At 38.8% G+C, this 10,323-nt stretch overlaps 1 long non-coding RNA gene across 1 annotated transcript; it reads right to left on the bottom strand.

Moving 5' to 3' along the window:
• Nucleotides 1–8,258: 8,258 nt before the first annotated feature.
• On the bottom strand, nucleotides 8,259–9,012 carry LOC307143374. Its single transcript, XR_013818597.1, has 4 exons — nucleotides 8,942–9,012; nucleotides 8,711–8,805; nucleotides 8,568–8,618; nucleotides 8,259–8,348 (listed from the first exon to the last, which is right to left on the bottom strand). It is a non-coding gene; the product is annotated as an uncharacterized lncRNA (long non-coding RNA).
• Between the last annotated feature and the right edge of the window lie 1,311 nt (nucleotides 9,013–10,323).

Genomic DNA, 10,323 nt, shown 5'->3' with positions numbered 1-10,323 from the left:
CCAATTAAAGATAGAGTTATTTTCAAGCACAAACGTAACAAAACATTTAAAGTAAAAAAAGAAGTAATTTATACAGTATAAACTTGTGAAAATGAAAGTATTAAATACAATTACATTTGTTAAATAGTTTATTTGTATAATGTGTTTTTGTTAAGTCATGTTCTAATATTGTTTTGAACGGCTTGTGATTTACAGTGGTGGTTTTACTATTAACTGTTTTCATTGTTTGATTGTTTTTTTGTTTTGTTTTTGCGGGTGCGGTGAATTGTATTAAAACCAGACCAACTAAATCATAATAATTATTCATGTTAATAATAATATAGGGAGCCCACAACGACAACAAAAAACATTCAAAAATATATTGTCCCCGTTTTTAATTAATCGACAGGCCCAATAACAAATGAGATTTCTTAGTGATATTTTGACCACTCAAATAGGAAATGTCCCCGGTTTCCATTTCAGAAATCTGGTCACCTTACTCTGCATGCATCAAAATGGGTTGGTAAATACTTTTATTTATTTTTTACTATATTTTGCTATATTATTGCATATGAATCAAATAATGTTTCCTTGTATTAGTTTAATGGTGAATTTTTGTAGTTCTTATATTTTAACTTGTTTCAGGGTATTAAAATGTAAGGTTATATATGTGTGTGTGTTTAAAATCAACACAAATTCAACAAAAATTTTTTTTAACACAAATTAAAGAAAATTAGATTTTTTTTGCAGTGTGACTAACACTTATTTCTATCCAGCGATTCATGGCATTCATGTCAATAATGTCAACAACAAAAAACATTATTGAGTCATGTACACTAGTATACAATGCCTGTGTACCCTCTATAAGAAAATCTATTTATGCTGTTTTATTTGTTCTCTTTCTCATTGTTCCTAAAAATATAACAAATAATATAGGCCTATATAAAAATGTAGTAGGCCAATGCATCCCTAACCAGTCTTAAGGGAAAGTTCACCCAAAAAATAAAATTCTGTCACCACAAAGATATTTAGAATGTTTGTAACCAAGCAGATCTCGCCCCCCATTTGACTACCATAGTATTTTTTATCCCTTTAAAAAGCCCAATTATTCCTTAGAATAGCAGTGATTTGGAAAATGCTGTTGTTATGGTCTGAAGTGTTAAAATGGTCAACTGAGACCTTGTTTGTAACCTCTAAAATAGGCCTACAGTTTTGATTTAGATTTTTTGAATTTTATTAGGTTTGATTCAAATGGTAAATACAGACATTTGTGATCTTTGTAAATATCCAGTGCAGTTTTAGTCTCATGAAATTACAAACATTAGTCTTGCTTCATGTCAGAGAAGCTGATTTAAGGGCACAACACAGATGACCTCAGTGTATGTTGTCTTCCAGTGTACACCACTAAGCTGCTGATTAAAACCCCAAACTGTTGCTTTAGACATAAATGAAGATGCAAAGGCCATAAAAGGATGACATTTCTCTTAACATGCCATTTGAAACCTTTAAAATACAACATGTATGGCAAAAGGTACAAAACATTTAAAATTAACATGATTACATAATGAAGAGTTAGACGTACATTTATTTTAAACAACTAAAGTCAGAAAAAGTGACCTTTAAGTTAAAACATACAGTATGCTTTTATATTTGCATTACCACCTATCTTAAGTGTGAGCATTTGACAGAGGTTTTGTTTTTGTTGACAGACAGACAGACAGACAGACAGACAGACAGACAGACAGATAGATAGACAGACAGACAGACAGACAGACAGACAGACAGACAGATAGACAGATAGACAGATAGATAGATAGATAGATAGATAGATAGATAGATAGATAGATAGATAGATAGATAGATAGATAGATAGATAGATAGATAGAACACTTTTACTTCAAAGTCATGGTTCAGCGAGTTAAATATTGTGGCAGTAGCGACATCTGCTGGTTGAGAGGTACGTAGCATAGGCCTATGCACATTTCAGTGAAATTTTTAGCTTGAGCTATCTTTCTTTAAAATAAAAGCTTCTTGGTTTGATATTTTGTGATATATATAGTTATTCTGAATATTGTGTCCAAATACTTCTATATTATTTACCATTATTGCAGCAAATACGTTACCGTTTTTCTCAATCGCTTTGGCTCAATTCTCGAATTTCTTATTGATTTAAGCAAATTGCAAATGTTTTGGCACGTGCGCAAAAGAGTTAAGTACAATTGTCTACAATTTGCACAATGACTAAATGCACATGGCTTGATCATCAAAACTGATGGGTTTGATTCTCAGTGAAACTGTCAAACACTTCACAATTTATAATCTTTCATCGTGTGAGCCATCACATGCAAAATTATCCATTCAGTGATTAATCTGTCAGACATGTTATATTCACTGGTGTAGTGCAGGCTATACGGCGTATACCCACTTCTTTATCAGTCGGCATTGAGTATACACACTTTTAAATCCCCTCTGATGCGCATCATTCAGCAAGTTCTGCATTAGCCATGACAGTCCAGCACATCATTTATAATTATATGTATATAACATTGTATCACAAAATTACAATTCAATTACTATTCTTTATCGATTAACTTGCAGTTAGTGAAGGCAGGATAGGCGGAATCAGTTCTCCTTGCCCCTTAATATTCAACACGCACACACAGATGTCCAAATATCCATCGTGTGGAGTATCTCACAAGAACACAGTCGGTTATGGCTTAACGAAAACAGGTGGGTAATAACTGGATATGTGTCAGAATATTACGTCGATTTATTCAGCAGCCCAATTCCTGTCTGTCATTCATGTTAATCAAACAACTACAGGTGTTAAATAAATGTATACATATTAAATAAACCTACTCTATCTGATTTTTTTTTTTTAATTTAGGCTATTGTTTTTGTAATTTGCTTATTTGTTCTTTTATATAGCCTAAAAAATAACTCATATCATATTAAATTTCTCATATTAGCCTGATGCCCATATTGCCCACCCCTTGCCCACCTGCACATACCAGCTGATATGCAATGTAGTCTTGTAAAAAAATGTTTTACAGTGTAGTTATAGTAATTAGCTATTGAAAACAGATACATTTTTCAATAGATAGCTTCAATAGCCTTTTTCAAGATGATATTTTTAAAAATGTTGGTAATCAGACAGTTGGCAGCTCCCATTGACTTTCATAGTGTATATTTTTTCCTACTGTGGAGGTCAACTGTCTGATTACCAACATTTTTAAAAATGTCATCTTTTGTGTTAAACAGAAGAAAGAAACTCAGTTTTGGAACAACTTGAGGGTGAGGAGATTACAATACAATTTAAATTTTTGGGTGAACTATACCTTTAAGAATGATTATACTACATGAATATGGTACCTGGAGCACAGGTTTTATCGGCTGACTGTATTTTGTCGCTTATAATAAATTGGAATTTTGGATGGGTGCGTATGAGGCTGGGAGGGGGGGGGGGGGATCACAGTATACTCACTACAAAAAACTAGACTACACCACTGGGACACGCCCCTCACTGCTGATTGGCTACACGTGTGTTTTAGTGCTCGGTCTGATCCACTTTCAACAGCGTTTCTCAGAATATACGCACTGCACCTTTAAGGACCTGTCAGCCTGCGCCATCTAGAGTTTCAGGACAGAACTTTTAATTTGTTTTTGGGAAACTGTTCCTGTAAGCTTCAAGATTGACCGAAATCATTCTAAAGGCCAAAGTATGCAGGAGGGTCAGCGTACAGAGCGCATGACGCAAATTTGATTAGTAATTAGTTTATCCACAATGTGGCAACCGTGCCCTTGGTGCGTCGATTCACAAGATAGTTGAAGATTAGAAAGTACCCTCATTTTAACAACGCTAGCATTAAAGAAGAATACAAAGATATTTACATGGGTTGTAACTCGTGGCGAGAGATTGCTCAAAACTGCACGTGTCAAACGCCTGTGTAAGTGTACGAGTCAAAAGAAGTGTACTTTGCAAGGCTGTGCGTTCAACAAACAAATTATACTTTTATTCAAAGGGGTCATCAGGTCATATATAAGACACTATTGTCAGGATGTACCAGCGGACAGAGGTGTAAAATACGTGACAGGGACAAAAATACACAGTCCAGAGTGGTTTTAACTCCCAAGGTGGAAAGAAATAAATATATTTAGTAGCAAAAATAATCAAAATATAATACAGAGGAAAATAAATTTGCAATACACAAATGTAAATTGGCTATGCCGATGTACAGGACCAAAACCCACAAACGAGATTGAATCTCTCCACACTCCCTCCCCTGCCTCTTGGCTGCCTCTTTTATAGGCTTTGGCTCCTCCTATTTTTGGAACATATCATTTTAGGGGAAAACCTATAAGTTATAAACAGGTGACAAGGCATAAACAAACAAACTTTCATGACATTTCAACTCTACAACATTTATTATTTACATCTATTAACATGTACAGAGCTCGAAACAATAAAGACAAAACATACAAGAAAACACTTCCATCCCAGGCTCTCTCCCTCCCCTATGAGGTCAGAACCCGATGGAGTAATCTTTGATGAGCAAACGCTAGTTTAAATATGGCTACTTTCCATGTGTACTGGTGTGGCATGTGAGAGGTGTGATGGAAATATTTTATATAACGGTCTCAGAAATGGTCAAAGAGTTATTTAGCATGACACTACAGAAAAACGCAGACTAAGGATGTTCAGGTCAAAGACCATGTAGACTTAGCCAAAAAGGTGCAGTCATATGATTACCTTAAACCAATCACCACAACCGACCACAGTTAAGAAGGCTTGAGTAACATTGATTTTCAATCAACTGTAAGAAACATAAATGTACATGCATCTTTCTGTTCAGGAGACTCATTTGGTTGTTGTGACCAGTGATCTCGCAGCCGTGAATAAAACTTCATTTCAGCAAAGAGCAACTTGGGAGTGGTGTCAGGTATATATGCTGCGCAGCTGAGGAATAGAAGTACTAAAGATTCTGCGCTCAATAGATCACAGCGGAGACAGTGATAGTGTTGGAAGTAGGGCTGTGCGATATTGAAGAAAAATGCGATATGCGATATCCTTGTTAAATAATGCGATATTCGATATGTGACACGATATTGTTTTAAGTCTGTAAAATCTTTATTTATTTCCCCAACTGATATCTTTCACTTGAAGCATAACTGACTGTGTTTACATGAATACTCTTCAAGACAGCCATTTTGACACAACTGTGTGTATTTGACAGTTCGAGTGTGTAACAAGACACAAAAAAAAGAGCGGCTTGTGCGCACGTTTCGGTGAGTGTCAGACAGCACGAGACTGCAAGGAGTTGTTTTTCGCAAGTTATTGCGTTTAATAACTCTTTTTAACGTCAAGCAAGTCACATAAGTCGTGTGCTCAGTCTATTCTCTGCTATATGCATCGACATAAAACGTACATTTTTCACAATGTTGAAGTAGACTATTAAAATCATTCAGATATTGCATGCCCTTGCGATATGCATATTGCGATATGTACATTTGTGATATTTTGATATATTGCGCAGCCCTAGTTGGAAGACTATAGAGCCGTTCTCGGGGTGAGGCAGTAATACGTTAGAGTCTGCAGAGACCAGCGTACACCTGAGAAGGATGGTGAGAGTGTATAGATGCTAAAGACCTGTGTGCTCGTGTGTTTGAGTAAACGCTAGTGATAGTAGCTTCACGACGGGACGCCGTCACCTTACTTCGGGAGGGGAATTACCTCGAAGTATTGAAATTGTGTTAGATGTATTCGAGAAGGGAATTACCTCGAGATACTGTAGTTTTATATTAACAGAATTGTCCGTGGTGAAGTCAGATAAACGGATTGAGAATTCCCACGACAGAGGTGAACCAGAAGGGATGTTTAGCTGTTTGAAATGCATTGAAGTTAAACTGATAACTGAATGAAATGAAATAAACTCTTATGGTGTAAAGTATTTTTGGTGTTCTTCTCTGTGTAATGATATTAGAACAGCATGCGTCACTGAACATTTAAACAAATTCCAGCATTAAACAAACAAAACAATGAAACGAACAACTTGGGACGATGAACGGGATGTTACAACACCGACATCAGGGCTGCAAACACACAACTACACCAGGATGGCACATTTTGCCGGCATTTATGCTGCGTTCCAGGCAGGTTTCTGAGCCCGTAAGTTACGACTTCAAACCACGACTCACGACTTTGTAGCGTTCCAGGCAAAGTCACGCCGAACTGCCTGAGCGGTAGCTTGATGTAAACAAAGCGTGGCGGACCGTACGGGGCTTATGCTCATTTACAATCACTTCTATCGCCAAAGGTGCTCACTCCTTGCTTACTTGAGGGAAACGGAGGAGAAAAGCGGCGCATAAGGCAAGAGAAGCTGTTATACCTTTTATTTTATGTTATTTGTATATCTGGAAATGTATTTGGTATTATTTTATTCTTGCACTCAATGGCCTGAAAACGAGCTAAGGCTAGAAAAGCTGCTGATAATGCATAACATTTGCGGATGAATAACGTTAGAGCAATACCTTAATTTTAAAAAACGATTTGGGTTTTAATGTACGACTTTCATAAACACCGCATCCGTAGGGGCTGCCATTGTTGCTTCGCGGGCTAATGTGACGTCAGAGCTCGTAACTGGGAGTACATCGATCTAGTACGAGTTCACGGGTGGGAAGTCACGGGTTTGACTGGTGCACTTTCATGGGAAGAAGGTTGGAAAAACACGGGTCGCCTAGAACTCGGCATTAGTTTGTGTGTATGTGTAATGGTGGAAACAGTTTGTTGTGTGCACATGCCCATGTTCAGTCCCTTCAAAATAAAAGTCCGGGGTCACAGTCAGTCTGTGACAACTATATAAATAAAGATGAGTTGTTCTAACTAAACAAAGCAAATGTGGCTGTGATGACTTGATGACTCTTTCCAGTCTTCGGTCTCTCGTGTTCTCGCTCAGACGTGGGCCGGCTCTGATCTCTGGTGCGGCGGCTTGGGTTCCTGTCAGGTCGGGGTTGGACTTCAGGCTTCGGGTCAAGTCTCGAGCTCAAGCGCTCCACCAAGGACAGCAAGTGTTATTTCCTATCCAATACAAAGATTATATGAACATGTGAACTCATGAATGTTTTTTTAGAGCTGATTTACAACAGAACTGAATTCTTGCAATTGCGTCACTGATTGTGTCATTTTCCTGTTTATTACTGTGAAGCCGCTCTGAAACAATCTGTATTGTATAAAGCGCTGTATAAATGAAGCTGACTTGACTATAACAATGAACACACATTTGAAAACCTCACTACAAATAATCCAGAACTGAAGATAAATGATCATAATCCTACTCTGTCTGTTAGACTTCCTCACACCTGAAATCACTGATCGAGTGAATCTCCTGCACTTCTCCTGAACTTCTCCAGATCATTTCTAATCCACTCATGTTGTAACATCTGCTCTAACGTCGGCCGTTTCGTTGGATCCCGGGCTAGGCACTTGCTAATCAGATCTCTGCATTCTGTACACATTTTATTAAGGAGCGGCTGGTTAGTCATGACCATGTGACACGAACGTTGGCATCTATGAAAACAGCATCTGATGAACAATAAACTGAATGTATTTCAACTTGAAAAATCTTACATACTTCACCTTTACCTGTTTCTAAACAGAGCCTTTGCTTTATGTGTGTGTGTTTATATATGTTATCAATATTTTTCACTCACCTTTGGATACGTTGGAGTTCTGAAATGCAACTTTGGCTTGTGTGATTTCCTTTGTATTGCCAAAGGGAACACAAGCGTTCATCATCTCGTACAACAACACCCCTAGAGCCCAGACATTTGTTGGGATGGCGTGGAATAGAGGTTCAGTGAAGACTTCAGGCGGGGTGTAACTCAGTAATCCTGTAAGCAAGACATTTGCACATTGTTGAGCAATTTCTTCAAAGCATCAAATTATCAGAAAGTCAATACATCCAGGTTTCCACACTCCAAAAATACTCACCACAGTATATGTTGCTCTTGTAGCCATCGTCACTAAGTAGCTGACCGCAGCCGAAGTCTATCAGCTTGAGCTCTAGCGTGTTTGTCTTCACCAGGAAATTCTGTGGATGAACGTCATTATGAAAAACGCCATGCTCGATGCAGTGTTGCACTGCCAGCACAGCCTGTCTCATGATGACCCGAGCTGTGGTTTCATCCAGTGGAGGATCACGAAGGATGAAGTGGAGCAAGTTCTCGCAGGGTTCAGGGAACTCCATTATGAGGTCGAATGTCCGAGGATGTTCAAACCAGTCGTACAGTCGGATGACGTAGGGGCTTGTGGGTTCTTGCCTCATCATGAGCAGCAGCGCCACTTCTGTTACGAGAGGTGTGGGATGCCCGGGCTAGAGAAAAGTAGTAGACAGAAGGTTAGCTGGGTCAAAATCTGAAGAAAACATATCATTTTTAAATGTACTTTTCTTTGATCTTTATAGATACGATCATCAGAGCCTTTCCAGGTTTACTGATCTATTACATTTACACCTAATGCTTCCTCCAGGAGTATTGACTACAGTAATCAGCACTTAAACAACAAATACACATTTAACTTTTGACCAACTTACAATATCAAGATAACGATCGTTGTTGATCTTGCGCATCTGCTTGATGGCAATCTGCAAAAAACAAAACAAAAAAAAAAAACAATGTTCAATAACTGTAACAGTGTTCAAACGCCTGTTTGTACAATTCAGCAAAATTGCTTTACCTTTTTGCCATCAAGTTTCCGTGTTCCCTTGAACACTCTTCCGAATCCTCCGGATCCAATCATCTCTCCCACGGTATAGAGAGTCTCAAAGGAGTCTGAAAAACAAAATATGAGAAATATATGAGCTTGCTGGATCCTTTGTTTTATATTAAAAATAACAGTGCAAACAAGACAATAATAATACTGTTTAAAACAATGTTGGAGAAATAATGTCTGTGGACTGACCCTTACTTGGCTTGACGCCGGAGTGATCTGGATCAGGTGATGATGGACCAGGATCGGGTTCTGGCTCCAGATCCGCTGGAGGAACAAACGGCTCCACAACATCCTCAGCACTGAGACAACAGCAGAGGAGCGAGCGCCTCATAGCCTGACACACGTTCCTGAAGAAAGAACGATCTCCTTTCCTCTTCTTACATTCTGCAGGTTTTTCTGAAATGAAGAAAACAAAACTGAATTATTAGAAACATCTTTGACGTCGAAATAGGCAATGATATAATGACATACCTTACATTTTACTGTTAAATCCAGAAAAAATAAATAAATGTGCCTGTACTGTGACTGTCTTACGCATGAAATAGCAAAATCTCCATCTGTACACTTTACACCGCCCAGCTTTATTTCAGTCTCACCTGTTGAGCTCTTGTTCACTGGTGAAAGGCCATTTGAAGTCTCCGTTGGCTCGACGGGAACTTGACCTGGCAGCAGAGGCCACATCCACTCTTCGGGGCTGTCGGACCAGGACAAACTACAGTGGCTGCAACTGCCCTGTTCGCTTAGGCTATCCGATCTATGGCCACTCCACTTCCAATCGACTATGTACGAGCCTCGGCTGCTGAGGCTCAACGACTCGCTACAGAACCACCTCACTATATTGTCAGAGAGGGACAAAGATGATTTGGACATATTAATAATCAAATTGTTACTTTATTTTTTTTTTCCAACTTTCTATTTTCAAAGACACATTATTTGTTAACTGAGCCATAACTTCTTCAATAAAAGCCTATTCTGACCTCTGCGAAGGAGTTTAGATGGAGTGGACGGACGTCCATCGTCCTGGCTCAGCCGGCTGCCGCTCTGCCACTCCCTCTTCCTGTCAGTCTGACCTGTGGACACAGAAACACAAAACTCAGAAGACAGAAGTGCTAAATGTGTAGAAGCTCCTGGATCTGTGTCTGGGTCCGGTCCTCAAAACCGCGTCTCCAAACCTCCTGACCAGCCATCTGAGAGAAAGTGGCTCTCCTGGATCTGGAGCGGCCTGAGGCTGGAATTTTTCAGTAACATTAGGGGAGAGTGGGGTGAGTTGTGCCAGTTTTTACTCAAAGTGACTTTAAAGTGAGGCCATGACAGTAATGTCTTCAACTTAAGAACGTACATATATTTCAGGATGTGGTGCATCCCTGAGAACAATAACTTTGGATCTGAAATAAATTGTTTCAGAAATATAGCTTTTGGGGAAAAAAGTGGTCTCGTGGCACAACTTGCCCCTGGTGAGGGGTAAGTTGTGCCTTTGGGGAGAATACGTTGGGGTAAATTGTGCCAGTGATTTCTGAAGTAAAACAGAACATTTTAATGTTATGAACTGTAATGCTATATGAAAGCAAGACAAATTC

This window comes from Gobio gobio, assembly GCF_949357685.1.
Source record: "Gobio gobio genome assembly, chromosome: 19".
Taxonomy (NCBI): domain Eukaryota; kingdom Metazoa; phylum Chordata; class Actinopteri; order Cypriniformes; family Gobionidae; genus Gobio; species Gobio gobio.
This window is presented reverse-complemented; position numbering and strand designations above follow the sequence as displayed.